Source organism: Pleurodeles waltl, chromosome 6 (assembly GCF_031143425.1).
Source record: "Pleurodeles waltl isolate 20211129_DDA chromosome 6, aPleWal1.hap1.20221129, whole genome shotgun sequence".
Lineage (NCBI taxonomy): Eukaryota > Metazoa > Chordata > Amphibia > Caudata > Salamandridae > Pleurodeles > Pleurodeles waltl.
In genome coordinates, this window is record NC_090445.1 from 346,946,965 (window position 1) to 346,970,063 (window position 23,099).

The following is a 23,099-nucleotide window of genomic DNA, read 5'->3' on the forward strand; positions in this document are numbered from 1 at the left end:
TTTAAGAGTACTTTTCAGCACTTAGCAGATAGTGTAAGAGAAGAAAAGCAAAACTTTTTGGTTAGGTGAACATACACTGAACTTGTTTTGTATATTATTCTCTTATGAAAAGTACACAATGACAAAGTGGTAAGTATTTGCAAGTACTTATCCCACCGCTGCACAACCAATGTAGGAGGCTGGCCTGGCTTGTAGTGGGTACCAAGGGGTACTTACACTCTGTACCAGGTCCAGTTATCCATTATTAGTGTAGAAGAGGTGTTTCTAGCAGCTTAGGCTGATAGAAGGTAGCTATAGCAGAGCAGCTTAGGCTGAACTAGGAGACATGCAAAGCTCCCACTATACCACTGGTGTCATATGCACAATAACATAAGAAAACACAATACACAGATATACTAAAAATAAAGGTACTTTATTTTTATGATAATATGCCAAAAGTATCTCAGTGAGTACCCACAGTATGAGGATGCCAAATATACACAAGATATATGTACACAATACCAAAAATATGCAGTAATAGCAAAAGGAAGTAATGCAAGCAATGTAAAGTTACAGTAGATTGCAATAGGAGCACATAGGTATAGGGTCAACACAAACCATATACTCCAAAAGTGGAATGCGAACCACAAATGGACCCCAAACCTATGTGAGCTTGTAGAGGGTCACTGGGACTGTAAGAAAACAGTGAGGGTTAGAAAAATAGCTCACCCCAAGACCCTGAAATGTAGGTGTAAAGTGCACCTATATTCCCCAGAGAGCACAGAAGTCGGGATAGGGGAATTCTGCAAGGAAGACTAACACCAGCAAAGCAACCAAAGTGGATTTCCGGATGAGAGTACCTATGGAACAAGGGGACCAAGTCCAAGAGTCGCGAAAAAGTCGAGAGTGGGCAGATGTCCAGGAAATGCCAGCTGAGGGTGCAAAGAAGCTGCCACCGGATGGTAGAAGCTGTGGATTCTGCAAGAACGAAGAGGGCTAGAAACTTCCCTTTTGGAGGATGGATGTCCCACTTCGTGAAGAAGCTTGCAGAGGTGTTCCCATGCAGAAAAACCGCAAACAAGCCTTGCTAGCTGCAAGGGTCACGGTTAGGGTTTTTGGATGCTGCTGTGGCCCAGGAGGAACCAGGATGTCGCCACTTGGATGAGGAGACAGGGGGGGCACCCAGCAAGACAGGGAGCCCTAACAGAAGCAGGCAGCACTGGTAGAAGTACCGGAACAGGCACTTAGAAGAGGAGTGAACCGGAGCTCACCCGAAGACACAAAAAGGAGTCCTACGACGCCGGAGGACAACTCAGAAGGTTGTGCGCTGCAGGTTAGAGTGTCGGGGACCCACGCTTGGCTGTGCATGAAGGAAATCCTGGAAGAGTGCACAGGAGCCGGAGAAGCTGAAAATCACGCAGTACCCAGCAATGCAGTCTAGCATAGGGAGGCAAGGACTTACCTCCACCAAACTTGGACTGAAGAGTCACTGGACTGTGGGAGTCACTTGGACAGAGTTGCTGAGTTCCAGGGACCACGCTCGTCGTGCTGAGAGGGGACCCAGAGTACCGGTGATACAGTCTTTTGTTGCCTGCGGTTGCAGGGGGAGGATTCCGTCGTCCCACTGGAGATTTCTTCAGAGCTCCTGGCGCAAGAAGGAGGCAGGCGACCCTAAGAGCATGCACCACCAGGAAACAGGCGAGAAAGCAGCAGGAAAAGTGATACAAGGTTGCAGTAGTCGTCTTTGCTACTTTGTTGCGGTTTTGCAGGCATCCTGAGCAGTCAGCGGTCGATCCTTTGGCAGAAGGTGAAGAGAGAGATGCAGAGGAACTCTGATGAGCAGTTGCATTCGTTATCTGAAGAATTCCCCAAAGCAGAGACCCTAAATAGCCAGAAAAGGAGGTTTGGCTACCTAGGAAGGAGGATAGGCTAGTAACACAGGTAAGAGCCTATCGGAAGGAGTCACTTCACCTGCTGGCCCTGGCCACTCAGAGCAGTCCAGTGTGCCAGCACACCTCTGAACCCAAGATGGCAGAGGTCTGGGGCACGTTGGAGGAGCTCTGGGAACCTTCCCTGTGAGGTGTAGGTCAGGGGAGTGGCCACTCCCCTTTCCTTTGTCCAGTTTCGCGCCAGAGCAGGGCTGGGGGATCCCTGAACCGGTGTAGACTGGCTTATGCAGAGATGGGCACCATCTGTGCTCATCAAAGCATTTCCAGAGGCTGGGGGAGGCTACTCCTCCCCAGCCCTGACATATTTTTCCAAAGGGAGAGGGTGTCACACCCTCTCTCAGAGGAAGTCCTTTGTTCTGCCTTCCTGGGCCAGGCCTGGCTGGACCCCAGGAGGGCAGAAACCTGTCTGAGGGGTTGGCAGCAGCAGCAGCTGCAGTGAAACCCCGGGAAAGGCAGTTTGGCAGTACCCGGGTCTGTGCTAGAGACTCGGGGGATCATGGAATTGTCTCCCCAATGCCAGAATGGCATTGGGTTGACAATTCCATGATCTTAGACATGTTACATGGCCATGTTCGGAGTTACCATTGTGACGCTATACATAGGTAGTGACCTATGTATAGTGCACGCGTGTAATGGTGTCCCCGCACTCACAAAGTCCGGGGAATTTGCCCTGAATGATGTGGGGGCACCTTGGCTAGTGCCAGGGTGCCCACACACTAAGCAACTTAGCACCCAACCTTCACCAGGTGAAGGTTAGACATATAGGTGACTTATAAGTTACTTAAGTGCAGTGGTAAATGGCTGTGAAATAACGTGGACGTAATTTCACTCAGGCTGCAGTGGCAGGCCTGTGTAAGAATTGTCAGAGTTCCCTATGGGTGGCAAAAGAAATGCTGCAGCCCATAGGGATCTCCTGGAACCCCAATACCCTGGGTACCTCAGTACCATATACTAGGGAATTATAAGGGTGTTCCAGTATGCCAATGTGAATTGGTGAAATTGGTCACTAGCCTGTTAGTGACAATTTAGAAAGCAGAGAGAGCATAACCACTGAGGTTCTGGTTAGCAGAGCTTCAGTGAGACAGTTAGTCATCACACAGGGAACACATACAGGGCACACTTATGAGCACTGGGGCCCTGGCTGGCAGGGTCCCAGTGACACATACACTAAAACAACATATATACAGTGAAATATGGGGGTAACATGCCAGGCAAGATGGTACTTTCCTACACAGCCTCTTCTGGTTCTTGTATAATCTTCTTTTTCGTGTTTCTGTGTACTTTAGGAAAGATACTGTACTTTACTCCTGCTTTCCTAGGCTCTGGGGTGGGTTCTATTACTTACCTTTGGTATTTTCTAACACTCCCAATGCCCCTCTACACACTACACTTGCCTAGGTGGGAAACCGACATTCGCGTTCCACTATTTTAGTATATGGTTTGTGTTTCCCCTAGGCACATTTCCCTCTATTGTGATTTTACCTGTTTGCACTGTTTTCTCACTGTTGGTGCAGCTATTACTGCATTCTAGTGTATATACTGTGTATATTACTTACCTCCTAAGGGAGTAAAGTCTCTAAGGTATATTTGGCAAGAGTGAGTCCAAAATAAAGTACCTTGTACCTCTGAGTATTTCCTTTCATGTGTGTAAGTACTGTATGACTGTAGTGATATTGCATGAGCTTTGCATGTCTCCTAGTTAGGCCTTGGCTGCTCATCCACACTACCCCTAGAGAGCTTGGATTCTAGACACTGACTACACTTCACTGATAAGGGATAACTTGACCTGGTATAAGGTGTAAGTACCTTAGGTACCCAATACAAACCAGGCCAGCTTCCTACAGTCAATGGCCTCCTCACTGAAGGCATCAGAGCTAATAGGGGCTGGGGCTGAAGTGTCTGAGACAAAGGAGCCACCCACCCACTTGGATGAGTGGGCATGGGCAACTGGGTGGGGACCTACAGGGAGGGCTGTGATAGAAAGGGGGGTGGCAGACAGAGATGGTACTGGGGTGATCCCCAATGGGTCCGCCACCACTAGGGAGTGGCCACTGGAGGAGGAATCCAAAGAAGCTGTAGTGGATCCAGTATCCCCTTCTGGCACTCCTCTCACCCTCCGGGCCACTCGCTGTTGATGGTGTCGTGACTGGAGGTCCCATGGAGAGAAGCTTCCCCACTCTGTTGTGCCCTGTCTCCTTCGCCTGCCGGTGCTGAAAATAGATAGTGAAGTAGGGTCATCACATTTACAAGATAACACTTCCATCATACATTACACATAGGTCTCATTACATCCTGTTCACCAACATCCCCACGTAGTGGCAGTAAAGTGCCAACATCATTTCACAAGAAATTATGATTTATGTCTCTCAATATTTACATTGTCATACACCAGCTAAGCTACCTAACAGACATCTACAATACCATGAATTATGCTGACTAATCACACTGACCATACAATAGGGTGACTTTGCCACATGATACAGATTCCCTATCCACAACAATATAGTCAAGTACCAGTCAAGTTTAAAAATGTGAAATTGCTTACCACTAATCAAAAACACTTAATTAACACATACAAATATGTTAAACTGATGTATTGTATTAGGTAATGACACATGTTGTAAAGTACAGGCAAGCAAGCCTTGTGGAGACAAGCCATACCTTCTTCATTTCACATAGTTACTACCACACACTATAGACACACGGCAACATGTGACACCTCAAATTGTCACACATTTCAATTTTAGGTCAAGAAGTCGAAACAAACACACGTGTACCAATAGTGATGTATTAAGGACTGAAAATACAATGTGGACCAAGGCATCTAGGTCATTTGTCTACTGAAAACAAACTTCATAAGTCATGTAAGGGCCAAGTAAGCTCAGACTAATGTATCACACACAACCACAACTTGTCAATAATGTGTGTGTTCCAAATAGACTACTGTACTGTGCAGGAAGGTGACTGTCAAACCTACCTAATCATGCAATTAATCCTTCGATAAGCCACTGACTGAGTAACAACATCACTGCCCACACATCAGACATGGTAAGCCTTACATCTGACTGTGGAGGATTCTTAGAGCCAAAGTACATGTGACGCAAACATGACAGGTACACCAACCATGATGCAAGCCAAAAGCCATGGATACACTTACAACACTACTCACATGTGTATATGAACTACCATACCTGTACCACATAGGTGTCATTACCAACATTAGGTCCACAAACATCCAGGACTCTGTTGACATATCCTTCATAGCAACTGAACCTTTCAATTGACATATGATGTTGACTAATCTCTGTCATGAATATTACTGTGAATGGACTACGATTGCCTAAATATCATTCCTACAACACTATGCCCAAGGACAATGCTGTGTGGCCACTTTCCACGAAAAGAACATTGGCACGGCAGTCCTACCTCTGATACAAATATATGTGTCCCAATAGAAACGTGGCAACAAATTAATGGTATCCATCATGAAACTTTGATGAAACATCACAAATGTCTATGTACATCCCTCACTTACCAAGGGGGATTACTTTGCAAGAGGTGTGGAGATATTAACCTTGTATGTTATGTGACATGTCAGATGTCAGATGGTGCTGTCACTTCTCAGTAACTGTATGGAAACTATTGATGACTTGAATACGTCTGACTCTGTTGCACATATACATGAATCTTGACACATTGCAGAAGATAGAGAGCGAGGACCTACGCTTCACACCATCCTGACATTGGGAGGCTTGACCATTTGGTGTGATTTAACAATCACCAGGGTAGAAGAAGCTGTCTAGTGGTACACATATAACACAGTTATATGTGCACCATTATGTGCTATTGTACTGATGGTATAACATAGTTGAGTAACATGTCTCAAAATACATTAATTTTATGTGCACACCAGGTAGATGGCAACTGTACATCAATGTTTTCACAGGAGATCTGTGACACTTTGCACTTACCACATTGTCAGAGCTAACAATCTGTTACTTCACTCAATCACCTGGTAAAGGGAAAAAAGTGAGTTAGGTCTGTACTTAACCCCTTGTGGCCGCTCATCCAACTCAGGGTAGGCCACCGTCAAAATGAGGGGCATTAGCTGGATCAGGTTCAGACGGGCACCCTGTCCTCGTTGGGAGGACATCCCCAGCTGGGCCTCCGCGGTCTTTAGGGCCCAGTGTCTCAGGACCTCCCCCCTCTTCGGACAGCGGGTGCTCAACCGACTGTGGACCCCAAGGTCCCCACTTTCTTGGCGATGGCACACCAAATCCTCCTTTTCTGATGGGTGATGACCTGCATGGATGACATAGACAAAAAAAGTGTCATGTCCACATGTACCACACTTTAATAGGCAGAGTTACTAACAAATTAGTACAACAAGCCAAACACAGACTGTCTTGAACATCCCCTCCACTGATAGATGAGCATATATAGTGAGGAAATATGTGAGGTGGAAACAGGCAGACAACATGCATCTCCAGCACCAGCTGTCATGTCATCACATATGACCAGCCAGCAAACACATATGAATAAATGATTTTTCCGGAGTAGTCTGGTATAACAACTCCACTAACCATGTGCAATAGTCACAAGGTGGGTCAGGGAACATAAATGAAACACTCTCCACAATGTCTCAGGACTCAAAATTAGTCACCAAACATAAGTACATGCCCATGAACTCACAGATTCTACCACAACGTTGGCACCCTATCGACTTTAAGGACACTATCAGAAACATTGCCCATCAGCCTTTGCTTAGTATAACAAAGAATAGTTGGGCTAATGTAACACATGTGCAAATGGTGCATTTACCTGCTCCTCTGATGCACCATAGAACTGTTCATGCAGGGGTAGGGAGTCCTCCACCAGCTTCTCCAGCTGCTCAGATCAGAAGACAGGGGGCCTTACACCTATAGGATGTGCATGATAGCTCCCAGAGGCAGTACACAGCAGCTCAGATCGTGGAGGTCTTGCTGGCAGCAGTGTTAGGAGTCAAGTGAGAGATGAAGTTTGAGATGGCGGTCACATCTGCCACGTAAGAGGCCGTCACCACTGGTGTACATCGTTATTGGCCCAAGGCCGTCAAAGGCAGCGATGTGTTCCAATGGCAATGTCTTACGCAGTAGTATCTGCCTACCGCCATACTGACTTTCGCCGGAGGGCGTAGGTCATTTCCTAATGTCCAGTACAGTAGGTCAGGCAACTGCCATTATAAGGTCCTTAGATGGTATGATTAGATAATTTAAAGATGTGCCACAAGCTGTGAGATAATTCAACGCCATAGTTTTTAGTTCTTACTTTGAGAAATTACCATCTTGCCTGGCATGTTACACCGATTTTTACTTGTGTGTCAGTTTGTTTTTGCCTGTCTCACTGAGATCCTGCTAGCCAGGACCCCAGTGTTCATAGTTTGTGGCCTGAAAGTGTTCCCTGTGTGGTGCCTAACTGTGTCACTGAGGCTCTGCTAACCAGAACCTCAGTGCTTATGCTCTCTCTGTTTATAAAATTGTCACTGCAGGCTAGTGACCATTTTTACCAATTCTGATTGGCACACTGGAACACCCTTGTAATTCCCTAGTATATGGTACCTATGTACCCAGGGTATTGGGGTTCCAGGAGATCCCTATGGGCTGCAGCATTTCTTTTGCCACCCATAGGGAGCTCAGACCATTCTTACACTGCAGCCTGACTGAAATAACGTCCACAGCCATTTTACACTGCACTTAAGTAACTTATAAGTCACCTATATGTCTAATCCTCAATTCATGAAGGTTAGGTGCAAAGTTACTAAGTGTGAGGGCACCCTGGCACTAGCCAAGGTGCCCTCATATAGTTCATGGCAATTTCCCCGGACTTTGTGAGTGCGGGGACACCATTACACGTGTGCACTACATATAGGTCAATAACTCCGAATATGGCCATGTAACATGTCTAAGATCATGGAATTGTCCCCCCATGCCAAATCTGGTATTGGGGTGCCAATCCCATGCATCCCCGGGGCTCCAGCATGGACCCCGGGTACTGCCAAACCAGCTCTCTGGGGTTTTCACTGCAGCTACCGCTGCTGCCAACCCACAGACAGGCTTCTGCCCTCCGGGGGTCTGGGCAACACAGTCCCAGGAAGGCAGAACATAGGATTTCCTCTGAGAGAGGGTGTTACACCCTCTCCCTTTGGAAATAGGTGTTAAGGGCCTGAGAGGAGTAGCCTCTCCTGGCCTCTGGGAATGCTGTGAAGGGCACAGATGGTGCCCTCCTTGCATAAACCAGTTTACACCGGTTCAGGGATCCCCCTGCCCCTGTTCTAGCCCAAAACGTCTACAGGCGCGCGGCACGGGGCAGGTTTTCTGGACGAACCGAGAAAAGACAAATTCGTTCTCCTTGGTTTATGCTAGCGCAGACCTAGGGAGCCCAATCTCGAATATGGGATGGGCGACTGTACTGACCAACTGACTTAGACATACTCTGTCTTCTACTCTGTAAGTGACTTTGCGTGCACTTGATTAATTTTTGACACATAGGAGAAGTAGTTTAATAATCAAAGTTTTTTTCGTGGGTCCTGAAGAAGCGTCACTGGATCACTTAGTGACCAACCATAGACGTGAAACATGTTGACCATGTAGGATTAGGTGAACTACCTTCCCTAATTATAGAGTGTAATGGTACATTATTTCCAGTAACGCTCTTATATTCTCGTTTTTAATCTTGGCCTGAACCTAATCTCTATCACATTAAAATAATGGCTCAGGTTCAGAGCAAATTTTAAGAGTTCTGTCTCTTTTTCTATACTCTCCGTTTCTTATTCAGTCTCTTTCCCAGACCCTTGTTGTTAGCAATTTAACAATGGTTGAGTGCCACCCAGAATGCTGGGTGGCCCGCCAGGCATTGCAGCACCAGTCTGGCGAGGAGTAAGCCCGATGATGATACCTGTCACCCAAGTGGGTGCTTGAGGGCCCTCCTAAAATACCGAGTACAGATTTGCCACTTCTAAAACTCAATTAGTTTTCTTGTCTCTCTCTCTCTTGTGGAACAGTGCACTTATATTGATATTACTAGCGCAAAACGGGTCAAAGGTAAGTGGAGTGACCACTCCCCTGTCCATCACCACCCCAGGGGTGGTGCCCAGAGCTCCTCCAGTGTGTCTCAGACCTTTGCCATCTTCAATGCAGAGGTGTGAGGGCACAGTGGAGGCCTCTGAGTGACCAGTGCCAGTAGGCGACGTCAGAGACCCCTCGTGATAGATGCTTACCTCACTATGTGGCCAATCCTCCTCTGAGGGCAATTTAGAGTCTCTCCTGTGGGCTTCTCTTCAGATAACGAATGCAAGAGCTCACCAGAGTTCCTCTGCATCTCCCTCTTCGACTTCTGCCAAGGATCGACCACTGACTGCTCTAGGACGCCTGCAAAACCGCAACAAAGTAGCAAGAAGACTACCAGCAATGTTGTAGCGCCAAATCCAGCCAGCTTTCTTCACTGTTTCCTGGTGGTGCATGCTCTGAGGGCTGTCTGCCTTCACCCTTAACTGGAAGCCAAGAGGAAATCTCCCGTGGGTCGGCAGAATCTTTCACTGCTAACGCAGACACCTAACTTCTGCATCACTGGTCCTCTGGATACCCTCTTATCTTGACAAGCATGGTCCCTGGAACACAGGAGCTGGATCCACGTGACCCTGACAGTCCAGTGGTCCATCTGTGCAAATTTGGTGGAGGTAAGACAGTAATCCTGTGCACTGCGTGAACTGCAGCTGCTAGGGCTTCTGTGCACGTTTGCAAGGAATCCTTCGTGCACAGCATAGCCCAGGTCCCCAGCACTCCATCCTGCATTGCTCAACTCGCTGAGTTGACCACCAGCTTCGTGGGACTCTCCTTTGTAGTGTTGAGACGACCGCCATGCTCAGTTTTCTTGAACCCCTGTTCAAGTACTTCTGCTGGTGCTGCCTGCTTTTGCATGGGCTCTGTATGCTGCTGAGTGCCCCTTCTGTCTCCCCCTCCAAGGGGCGACCTCCTGGTCCTTCCTGGGCCTGGGCAGCACCCATTTTCTTCAACTGCAGCCTTTGCAGCTAGCTAGGCTTTTTTGCAATCTTTCTGTGTGGAAACAACTCTGCATCCTCCAGCACACCGTGAGACATCTTCTGTGCAAAGGAGAAGTTCCTGGCATCTTCCGTTGTTGCAGAATCTTCAGCTTCTTCCACCCGGAGGCAGCCATTTTGCACCTTCATCCGGGGTTTAGTGGGCTCCTGCCCCCCCGGACACTTTCGTGACTCTCGGACTTGGTCCCCTTCCTTTACAGGTCCTCAGGTCCAGGAATCCATCTTCAGTGCTTTGCAGTCAGTTGAGGTCTTTGCAGAATCTCCTATCACGACTTTAGTGTGTTTCTGGGGAAGTAGGGTCACTTTACTCCTACATTTCAGGGTCTTGAGGTGGGTTATCTTGGACACCCTTAGTGTTTTCTTACACTCCCAGCGACCCTCTACACACTACACTAGGCCTGGGGACCCTAAGTGGTTCGCATTCCACTTTCTTAGTATATGGTTGTGTTGCCCCTAGGCCTATTGCATCCTATTATATTCTACAGTGTTTGCACTACTTTTCTAACTGTTTACTTACCTGATTTTGGTTTGTGTGTATATTTTGTGTATTTTACTTACCTCATAAGGGAGTATATCCTCTGAGATATTTTTGGCACATTGTCTCTAAAATAAAGTGCCTTTATTTTTAGTAACTCTGAGTATTGTGATTCTTACGATATAGTGCTATATGATATAAGTGGTATAGTAGGATCTTTTCATGTCTCCTAGTTCAGCCTAAGCTGCTCTGCTATAGCTACCTCTATCAGCCTAAGCTACTAGAACACTACTAATCTACTAATAAGGGATAACTGGACCTGGCACAAGATGTAAGTACCATCAGGTACCCACTATAAGCCAGGCCAGCCTCCTACACTTACTATGACCAACCATTTATGTATATGCAGATTTGATAGACATGTTGTAATATTCACGAGCTATAAGTAATGTATCTTTAGTGGCACAGTCAGCATCCTCATGCCAATTGGATAGATAGTATTTGTGCATTTTAAAAGTGAAACATAGTAAAAATGTTGATATCACATAGACATTTGGTGACATATGTTTCCATTTTCAAGTCATAATTGAGGACAGTGTATGAGATTGCAGCAGTGAGCCATTACTTTCCTAGGTCTGTGCTGTGTACCATTTTTCTACAATATCATGTGGCATGTCCAAGTATTATGTGTGGCATATGTATTTTGACACTTACAGTGGACACAATGACTGATAGACATACCTTCTTATTTTCTCTAACATAGTTACCCTGGCATGAGAAGGGTCAGACAACCTCCAGTGTACCGTCCACTAATGGACCTACAAACCATGGGTGATCGACATGCCGTGCAGATCTACCACCTGGATAGGCAGACAATCATGGATCTCTGTCATCAGCAGGTTCCATATCTGATGCCTGTTATTTGTCTTCCCAATAGCATGACACCCATTGTACAAGTCATGTCAGTGTTGCATTTCCTGGCCACAGGCTCCTTTCAAAATACTGTAGCCCTAACAGCAGGGATGTCCTAGCCTATGGTCAGCCTGGTCTTGAAGGGTGTACTGTCTGCATTGTTGAAACACCTGGACAGCTACATCAGTTTTCCACAACGTGAAGATTTGTCCCATGTGAAGGCTGATTTCGATGCTTTGTCACACATCCCACATGTAGTGGGAGCCATTGATGGTACCCATGTATCCTTGGTTCCTCCACATGGAAATGAACAGGTGTATCGGAACAGGAGGAACTTCCACTGCATAAATGTCAAAGTAGTCTGTTTGGCAGACGTCTACATTTCACAAATATGTGCAAAGTACCCGGGTTCAGTCCATGATGCCTTCATCATGCGGAACAGCAACATTCCACTGCTGATTACATGACAGTACACAGAGAGGGCCTGGCTGGTAGGTAAGTCATATATGTCATGTGTGTCAATATCGTATGTCTGCTGCCAAATGTTAGAATGTCCAAGATTTATGTTTGTACACATGTAATGATTCCTTACAGGGGATTCTGGCTACCCAAACGATCCCTGGTTGTTGACACCAGTGAGGTACCCAACCACACCAGGGGAAGTCTGCCGCAACAAGGCCCACGTAAGGACAAGGCATGTCATCGAGCAGACTTTTGGGCTCCTGAAGGCAAGATTCTGTAGCATTGATAAGTCTGGTGGAGCCCTCCTCTACTTGCCCGCCAAAGTGTGTTAAATCATTGTGGCCTGCTGCATGCTTCACAACCTCACCAGAAAAGTCAGATCCCATACATCCCAGATGAGGGGGAGCCAGCAGTTCCACCAGATGAGGATGCAGAAATGCCAAGTGAGGATGACAGTGATGAGGATGAAGGTGGAGACATCCGTGCAGATCACATCAATCAGTACTTCAACTGACTGGAGGTATGTGTTGTTCTGTAAAATGATTGACTCAGTGGGGTAGTGGGGGACTTAGAGATGTTTGAGAAGGGTCTTTATATGAACATCAGATAGGTCATTAGTTGCTTAGCAGTACATACTTCAGGTGTGCATGCAATATAGTGCATGGAGTTGTGAGTATTGTGATGATCACCGTTGTTAATGTTTTTCACAATGCACAATCTGCATTACCATTGTATTTAGGATATGTCTATATGTGTCTCTATTTCCATTACATGCCTATACCTTTAGTTGTACAATTTTACTTTGCAGATTTCTTCACAATGTCATCCTCATGTGGTCATTTCTGAATTGTATCACTGGCAGGTAGGATTATCAGGTCTGACATGTGAAGCGGGCATGGCTTGATCCAGGTACTGTATGGCATTATATTGGTGGTGTCTGAGTTCCATGCCCAGACTGTCAGGACAGTGGGATGGCACTGTTCTGTTCCACACAATAGACATGTGTGCCATATTATCTGGGTCCAATAATGTCACATGTATGGTCTTGTGTCTATGACATGTCATCCTGTGCAATCCATAACCTCATCCTTCTCATTGGTTTGATGATGGTACTAACTTATTTTTTAGGTAGCTATCACTGTGTTTCCTCATTGCAGGCCACTATGCATGTGTGTCAGGACTGACGTAGGTGAGTAGCATGCCTACAGATACCTGACCATGGTAAGTGGAAGGTTCCATGTCTGGAGACATGTGTACTGGCCTTTGACTGTATCATTAGGTATGGTCATTTGGGATGTATGTTATGGGTATATGATAAGGCTTTATCTGATAATACGTCGAACCAATATGTTTTCCCATCTGGATAGACAATGACTGACATGTCCCTAACTTCAGTAGTCTGTGGAATGTTAGTTATTCACGCATATGCTGAAGGACAAAATTGTAAAGATGTACTTCACTGTGTGATCATTGCCATGTTGTCAACCTATGTGCAGGAAAGTGCTATCAATAGGGATTGAAGATTGTCGATGTACTATGTAGATGTAAAATGACTCTCAAACATAATATGCAGTTTAGTGGTGTTTATTCACAAGTGCACAGGAAAAAGAAAGGATTGGGAACAAACCAAAAAGTGGAAACAGTGAAGGGTTAAGTCATGGTGGATGTGATCATCAGGGTAGCTGCTATAACATTTGGAGTCTCAAGTCCAGTGTCCTTGTACCATTGGAAAATAAAGAGTGATCTGAAAACAGTCAACAGAGTGTATCAGTGGCACACAAGGTGAACCAATCAGTAGGGTATTACTTCCTGGCAGTGGTTGCAGTCTTGGAATCTGCTCCTCCTCTATGTTTTGGTGGACATCCATGTTTGCGGGCGGTTCCTCAGATGATGAAGGGGCTGGTGTTACATGGCCAATGGAAGGGGTCTGCTGTTGTGGACATACCCTACTCAGGGTAGTGTTAATGTCTCTCAGCACACCGGTTAGGAAGGCCATGATGGCACTGTGGGCCTTCCACTGTTGCATTAGTTCCTGGTGGTTGTCCCGCTGCAGCTGCTCTATCTCCCCTATCATGGCAAGTACCTGGCCCATCACGCCTCGAGACTGTAGGTAAGCTCCTAAGACTTGGGAGATGGTGTCCTGGCCAGTTTTATCCCTAGCAGCCTCAATCCGCTGGCCCACACCATCCCTTCCACACACCCTACCTCGACGTGCCTGTGCACTTGACACAGTTTTCCCACTCCCACTGGTGCCAGGTCATTCATTGTCAGAGTTCTCTTGTGGCGACTCTGGTACCTGTACTGGGGGAAAAATGATGGTATTAACTGTACCTGGGACACAGGCTTGGGGGAGAATGATTGCCTGAGATGTAGAAGCAACAGGGCTGGGAGGTTTCAATGTAGGCAGGGTGAGGCTGACAGTTGTAGACTGACCAGGTATCCCAGATGGGCCACAGTCGTCCTTATTGTCCTCACATCCTAAGGTGTTCTCCTCACTGAGTGCTTCATCCAGGGAGAAAGTGGTTGTCTCAGGTGTCCTCTCCATGGTCCCAGTGGCTAGGTGGCCTGTTGAAGTAGTGGAACAGACTGTTACAGATTGTAATGCAACATGTGGTTGCAAACTTTGACAGGTGTATATGCTTTGAGCCATATACAGGAAGGTTTTGCTTAATCTCCTGATATGACAGTTACACCTGCTATCAATTCAGGAGACCAGCTATAAGCGATAGAGAGAATTCCTATATCATACACCTTGCTACAAGATGTCAGAGTATCTTGGCAGTTGGATTTCTGTTGATACTCTCATATCTTGTCTGCTGCGTAGCTTTTTAATGTTCATGGTACCTCCCAGGTAGCAGTGGTTCATTACTGAGTCACCAGGCAGATGCATACATGTTAGACCTGACAGCCTTAGGGTGGTCATCCCCCAACTTTTTACCTGCCTCCCTAAATTTTTCTGGCCCTGTTTTGCTGATTTTAGGTCTCTGCAGACTTTACCACTGCTGTCCAGTGCTAAAGTCCATATGTTCTCCCCCTAAACATGGTAACATTGGTTCCTACCCAATTGGCATATTTAATTTACCTGTACCACTAGATGTGCCCAGAGCCTGTCAATTAAATGCTACTAGTGGGCCTGCAGCACTAATTTTGCCACCCACGTAAGTAGCCCCTTAACCCTGTCTCAGGCCTGCCATCGCAAGGCCTGTGTGTGCAGTTTCACTGCCACTTTCACTTGGCATTTAAAACTACTTCCTAAGTCTTAAACTCTCCTTTTACTACATATGTCACCTCTAAGGTAGGCCCTAGGTAACCCATAGGGCTGGGTGCTATGTAGGTAAGTCAGGACATGTATGTATGTGTTTTACATGTCCTAGCAGTGAAAAACTCATACATTTGTTTTCCACTACTGTGAGGGCTGCTCTTCTCACAGACTAGCATAAGCCCTATCCTCATACACTTTTGAGTGGTAGGTTCTGATCTGGAAGAGTGGCCCTGTCATGTTTGGTATTGCCAGAATGGTAATAGAAAATCCTGCTTACTGTGAAGTTAGATTTAATATTACTGTTTTTGAAATGCCTCTTTTAGAAAGTGGCCTTTCTCTGCACTTACTGCCATCTGTGCCTTACAGCCTGTCTCCAATCCATGTCTAATCTGTGCTGGTTGGCAGCTCCCCTTGTGCATTCCACCCAGACAACCATAAACACAGGACACTCAGTCACATCTGCATTCATCTGCATACTGAATGGGTCTTCCTGGGCTGGAAGGGTGGAGGGGCTCAAACTTACATTTCAAAAGCCAGTGGCCTGCCTTCACACAACAGACTGATAACCCCCTACAGGCATCCTGGCAGACAGGACTGGGCTGATAGGGGAACTTGTGCACTTCAAAACCACTCTTTGAAGTTTCCTCCACTTCAAAGGCATTTATGGGTATATAAACTGCGTCTCTAACCCCACCAATTCAGACACTTCTGGACCTACACCTGCACCCTGTCAGAGGAGCAGCCTGGCTGTCCAAAGCACTTCTCTGGACTGCTTTGCTGAGAAGGACTGCTGCCCTGGGTGTTGCCCTGCTGGCCTGCTGGCCTCTGACTCTGCTGGAGGGACTCTGCCTTCCCTACTGAAGTGCTCTCCAAGGGCTTGGATTGAGCTTCCCTCCTGTTTCTGAAGTCCCAGGGCCAACAAAGACTTCACCTCTAAAAGAAACTCCTTGAATGTTGAAAATTGACGCAACTCCTGTAGAAATCGACGCATAGCCTGCATAACGACTGGGAAATCGCTGCACCGCCGACCGGAACGACGCAGCACCAACTTCCCGACTGGAATTTTGATGCAACATCTACCTTGTGATGGAAAATGTGATGCATCGCCTACCAGAGCGACGCAGAGCCTGCTCCTTCTACTAGCGCATCAGGGATTTTCAAGGCATTGTCCTTGGGCATCAAGATACCCCCGCATCGCAGTGGAGAACCAAGACTGCGCACCAGGAAAACCTTGAAAACCCTTGTCACGTGGAAAGAAACAATGCATCATCTGTGCCACGCCGGAAAATCCGACGCAACACCTAATTTTCCACACATCTCCTCCTCTGCAGTCTCCATGCTTCGTTAGTTTTGACGCATCCCAGGTACTGTTTGTTACAAAGAAACAACTATTGATTTCTAAGGATTGTGACTATTTTAAACCTTTTAAAAGTGATATTTTAATTTGTGCTTATTGGATCTTTGTTGTTTTTACCTTATTTTATTCAGATAAATATCCATTTTTCTAAACCAGTGTGGTGTATTTCTGTGGTGTTTTCACTGTGTTACTGTATGATTTATTGCACAAATACTTTACACATTGCTTTCTAAGTTAAGCCTGACTGCTCAGTGCCAAGCTACCAGAGGGTGGGCATAGGATAATTTGGATTGTGTTGTGACTTACCCTGACTAGGATTGTGGTCCCTATTTTGACAAGGGTGTATACCTCTGCCAACTAGAGACCCCATTTCGAACAACAATGTTAAATGGAAACAGGCCTATCCATCAAATTAAGAGTAACCATTGTATGAGGTTACACCAAGTGCAAGGTTACACCAAGTACAACGCACTGCATATATGTGTGTTCCCTCCAGGTGAGTTTATTTCAATAGGTGCTGGGCGTTAGATGGACCAGTCCAGCAGAGGGCACAGCTGTAGCTGTGTGTTGGTTGTATTGTACTGGCAGATGCCCATAGCATTGCGGTCATTGCCCTAGACTGTACAATTATGGAGCATTCAGGTGGGTTTAGTTGATTGTTTAGTTGACACGTGTTGGAAAATGGGTTATTGGTAGGGCAGGTAGGTACCTACACCTAGCAACAAGCCACTAACCTCCACATAGGTACAGTTAGGTCTCAGTAAATTAATCCCAGCTCTACCCTTGGTAGCTTGGCATCGAGCGTCAAGGCTTAACTTAGGAGACAAAGGGGGTGATTCTGACCTCGGCGGTAAAATGCCCTTACCGCCGGTCAGAAGACCGCCATAACACCGCCGCGGCCGCGGTCAACCGCCACGGTCATTCTGACCCACAACGGCCAAACCTCCAAAAATCCGTCCTCCACTGCAGCCCGCCACATCGGCGGGCAGCGATAAACTGGAGATGACCAAACCTCCACCGTCACGCCAACAGAAATACGCCCATGCCATTACGACCCACGAATCCACACGGCGGTCATTCAAACGCGGTATTCCATTGGCGCTACACACCGCCGCGGTCAGAATACACACACATCACCAAAACACAGCCACATTGGACAATTTGAAAAACACACACCTGATACACATACACACACCACTCCCACACAATCAACCAACTATAAAACACACACCCACATCACCCACAAACCCCTGCGACCCCAATTACTGAGAGAAGGAGAGAGAGACACAGCAGACAATCCAAAGCAAGACACACTGAGGCACACTACACCATCACACACACCACATAGTAGCACAAAGCACCACTCACCAACACACTCCTCATCACATACACCACCCCACACCTCACCCACACCACCCCATGGCACCCCAAAGGCATCCACGATTTTCGGACCAAGAACTCCGGGTCATGGTGGAGGAAATCCTAAGAGTGGAACCCCAGCTCTTCGGCTCGCAGGTGCAGCACACCAGTATAGCCAGGAAGCCGGAGCTATGGCAGCGGATCGTGGACAGGGTCAACGCGGTGGGACAGCATCCCAGGAATAGGGAGGACATCCGCAAAAGATGGAACGACCTACGGGGGAAGGTCCGGTCGATGGTCTCCAGGCACAACATCGTGGTCCAGAAGACTGGCGGCGGACCCCCACCCACCCCTCCCGAATTTACATCGTGGGAGCAAGAGGTCTTGACCATCCTGCATCCTCAGGGCCTCGCAGGAGTAGCCGGAGGAATGGACTCTGGTAAGTCCCATCTCAACTACTATATCCCCCCCACCCCACCAGCATGCCAACCCACACCCCCACCCTCACCCCCAACCCCCCAGCACACATCCTTCCTGACAATGTCTCACCAGCACAACCCACCCATCCCAACACCAACTCCTGCATGCCAACACAAACCATGGGCACCCATCACCTAAGCATGACCACTGCACTAACCCCTCCCCCCCACTAAATACCCTCACAACACCTCCCTCCAGGGAATGCCTGCACTGGGGGACAAGGGCACCCACAACACGCATGCTATTGCACACACAGAAACAATAACCAAACTCTCTTACCCCATGCAGGACCCGAACGACAACACACCAGCCAGGAGGGTCCAGAAGTGTCCATCCCACCACCGGAACAGGCCCACACTGAGGATAGCAGCTCTGTCGACAGTGAACCTGATGACCAACCCGGACCATCGGGGACCTCTGGGCAGTCGGTTCCCCTCACCCAGACACAGGCCACACCAGACCCGACCCCCTCTGCCGACACCAGCACAGCTCCCACCCAGCGGGCCCATGCCTCTGTCTCTAGGACAGCTCAATCAGCGGTGTGTCTGCCACTACAGGGCACCCAGGCTAACCCGACACCCCAACAACAACAGGGACCTGGGGGCAGTGGGAGCGGGCACACCGGCCAGGTGACAGAGGCCGGGGGAAACCGGGCAGCTCGGAGGGCTGCTGTGCGACAGGGGGGGGAGGAGAGGCCCAGGGAACCCACTCTCCAAGAGGCCCTCACCACCCTCATGGGGGCCTACCACCACTCCCAAGAAACGATGGCGACGGTACTGGCCAGGTTCACTGAGATCCAGGCACAGCAGGAGGAACGCTACATGGGGTTCAGGGAGGAGCTGAGAATCATCGGGACCGCAATGGGGACCATCGTCCTGGCCCTCCACAGGATAGAGGACGCGTTGCGGGACCATGGTGCACCACACAGGGCCCCTGTCACTAGGCCGGACCAGGAACAGCCTACCACCTCCGCCGGCGCTAGTGGACAGGAGGTCCCAACACCTCGACAGCCCCCCAGAACCCCACCTCCTGCTGAAGAACAACCACCCCGTAAGAGGAGCCTGAGACCAAAGAAAAAGACAGAGTAGGATGTCAAGACCCCCGCCAGCAGGACATACCCCCTCAAGTCTTCCCACTGTCCCACATTGCCACCCTGTCCAACCATGAACTGCCTATGCTCCATCCTTCCACAGGCAAAAGAACAATGCACCTGTGAGACTGAGAACTGGACTCTGCCATGGATATTCCTCCACCCCCACCCATCACCCTTAGAATCACATGTACCGGTATCTAGCACTGTAAATAAATCACATTTTGCACACAAACCTGTTTTGAGTCATGCTGTATTATTAACAAAGGGATAACATATTACTGTTCAATTTCTGTTCTGTCAATTAGTCATGACAACATACCAATGTCAATACGCTGTATTTCATGGGCGAACCAAGCAGAAGTCAGGTACTGAGTCAGACAGCACTGAGAAGGGAAGGGAAAGGCATAAATTAATAAAAAACATCTGTGGGGAACTACAGAAAGTACAGATGCAGGAGGCTAGAAGCAATTGTGAAATGGCGTGGGTGATTCTTACCTGGGTGTTACTGGAAATACTGTTGTATCACTCTGTCCCTATTGTCTGTGTCGTCCTCAGAGTCTTCCTCCTCTTCACTCTCCACAGGCTCCACAGCTTCTACAACACCACCATCTGGACCATCCTCCTGCAGGAAAGCCAGGTTGTGAAGCATACAGAACGCCACGATGATATGGCACACCTTCTTTGGTGAGTACATTAGGGATCCACCAGTCATATGCAGGCACCTAAACCTGGCCTTCAGGAGGCCAAAGGTTCGCTCAATCACCCTCCTTGTACGCCCATGGGCCTCATTGTAGCGTTCCTCTGCCCTTGTCCGGGGATTCCTTACTGGGGTCAGTAGCCACGGCAGGTTGGGGTAACCAGAGTCACCTATTAGCCACACACGTTGTCTCTGTAGCTGCTCCATCACATAGGGGATGCTGCTATTTCGCATCACATACGCGTCATGCACTGACCCTGGGAACTTGGCATTTACATGGGAGATGTACTGGTCAGCCAAACAGACCACCTGGACATTCATCGAATGATAATTCTTTCTGTTTCGGTACACCTGCTCATCGTCTTTTGGGGGTACCAAAGCCACATGGGTCCCATCAATGGCACCAATGATGTTGGGGATATGTCCAAGGGCATAGAAATCACCCTTCACTGTGGGCAAGTCACCCTCCTCGGGGAAAATGATGTAGCTCCGCATGAGTTTCATCAGGGCAGACAACGCTCTGCTCAAAATCTTTGAAAACATAGGCTGAGACATTCCAGATGACATGGCCACTGTGGTCTGGAATGACCCACTGGCCAAAAAATGGAGGACTGACAAAACCTGCACCAGAGGGGGAATCCCTGTGGGTTGGCGGATGGGGGACATCAGGGCTGGCTCCAGCTGGGCACACAGTTCATGGATAGTGGCACGGTCAAGTCGGTATCGAAGGATTATATGGCGTTCTTCCATTGTCGACAGGTCCACCAGCGGTCGGTACACGCGAGGATTCCTCCTTCTCATCCCAAGTCCCAGCGGACGGTGCCTAGGAAGGACAACATGGAGCACAGAGTCAGCCAAACCACAGGTACGTACAGACAGCTTGCACAGTTAAAGAATGGCAATGGGTTGAAAGGCGTGTATGTGTGGCAATGCAAGGCCTAGGCCTGTGTGTCGTAGTCTAAATTAAGCCATGTGGGCCCTTGAAATGGCGGCTGCCTGACCTGTGAAGTGGGACAATGGGATGTGAGGTCACTGCGCTGGCGGGGCACACCGTGGCGGTAGGCGGTCGAAGACCGCGGCGCAAAGCCGCATTGGTTAACATTGAAGCCTATGGGTTTCAGGAGCCAATAACGAAGTGCGCCGGCGGTCGCGGTACGCACCGCCGCGGTACGCACCGCCGCGGACGTGACCGCCATTTTCTATCTGCTTAATCACTCGAGACCTGATCATCCACAGGAGAGGACCTATACTGCAAGTGCTGCTGTGACCTCGGTCTGGAAGATACAATGGCTGCTGTGACTGGGGAAAGGGCCCCTGCCTTCACGTCTGAAGAATTGGACAAGCTCGTGGATGGGGTCCTCCCCCAGTATGCGCTACTCTACGGTCCTCCAGACCAACAAGTGAGTACCCCGGGTGCTAATGGAATGGGCTATGCCTGTGTGGATTGGGGTGGATGTAAGTTGGTGGGGTGGGGGGCGAATGAGGAGTGCAACGCCCGACAGATGAGAGCATGTGCCATATGGCAAAGTGGGTGGGGGGGGCCAATTACATCTAACATGCAGGCCATTGATGATTTCCTCCTTTCCACCCTGTACATGTCTAATAGGTCAGCGCCCATCAGAAGATCGAGATATGGCGTGCCATCGCCAAGGAAGTCCGGACCTTGGGGGTCCACAACAGACGGGGCACCCACTGCCGCAAGAGGTGGGAGGACATCCGCCGCGGAACAAGGAAGACCGCAGAAACACTGCTGGGGATGGCCTCCCAACCTAGGAGGGGTGCCAGTCGCACCATGACCCCCCTGATGTCCCGGATCCTGGCGGTGGCCTACCCTGAATTGGATGGGCGCTTTAAGACATCACAGCAGACACAAGGGGGTGAGTATCAGCACATTCTCCTATCTTTCTGCGCAGTGGAGGCGTCTGGGTGGGGGAGGAGGGCTGTGGGTGACATTAGGCCAGGGCGCTTTCTGTAGTGTAGTCCTCTCCCTTAGGCATGGCCCTGTGCCCCCGGCCCCCACCTCTGTAGGGTGACAAGTACAGCCATTGAAGGTCCAGCATCTCCCATGTGCGCGTTTGACGTCTCTTGGCCTGTTGTCTTAGTCAGTAGTACTGAGTAGTGTACCCCGAATGCGCGGCTTAGTGCATTAGGCACCTGTGTCTGTCCTCTCCGCCAACGGTGTTGACATTGCATGCACTCAACCTGGTCCTCTTTTTTCTCCCCCCACCCTTTCTCTTCATCTTCTTGTGCATGTGTGCATTAGCATCATCAGGCGGAGGAGATATGGCATCGGAGCACGAGGGAGCTGCAGGACACAAGGCCCCGGTGGGCCCAGGAACAGACACCGAGGGCACCAGTGATCCGGAGGGCGAGGGGAGCACCACGACGGGGACCGCTGGTGAGAGCAGCGAAAGCGACACGTCCTCGGATGGGAGCTCCCTAGGGGTGGCGGCAACATCCGTGCCCCCCGCCTCTACAGGTACAGCCGCCACCCAGCGCACCAGCCCCGCCCTCCCAGCAGCCCCTCAGTCTTCGCTCCGTGCCGGTTCGCCCAGGAAGGCGCGCGTCTCCTTCACCCCAGGCACCTCAGCCCCTGCCCCTGTTGCCCCTGCTGCCCTCAGTGCGGAGCTCATTGACCTGGTAAGGACGCTCATTGTTGGGCAGACGACCCTTCTGAATGCCATCCAGGGTGTGCAAAGGGAGGTGCAACAGAGCAATGCGTACCTGGAGGGCATTCATTCGGGTCAGGCTGCCCATCAACGAGCGTTCACTGCTCTGGCCTCAGCACTGACGGCAGCCATTGTCCCTGTTTCCAGCCTCCCTCTTCTGACTGCCTCCAGCCTGTCTCTGTCTCCTGTTCCTCAGCCTATCCCATCCACACCATCAGACCAGCCTGCACACACCTCAACACCCAAGAGCAGCTCATCCAAACACAAGCACCACAGATCCCGCAAACACTCACCCGAGCAACACCCAGAT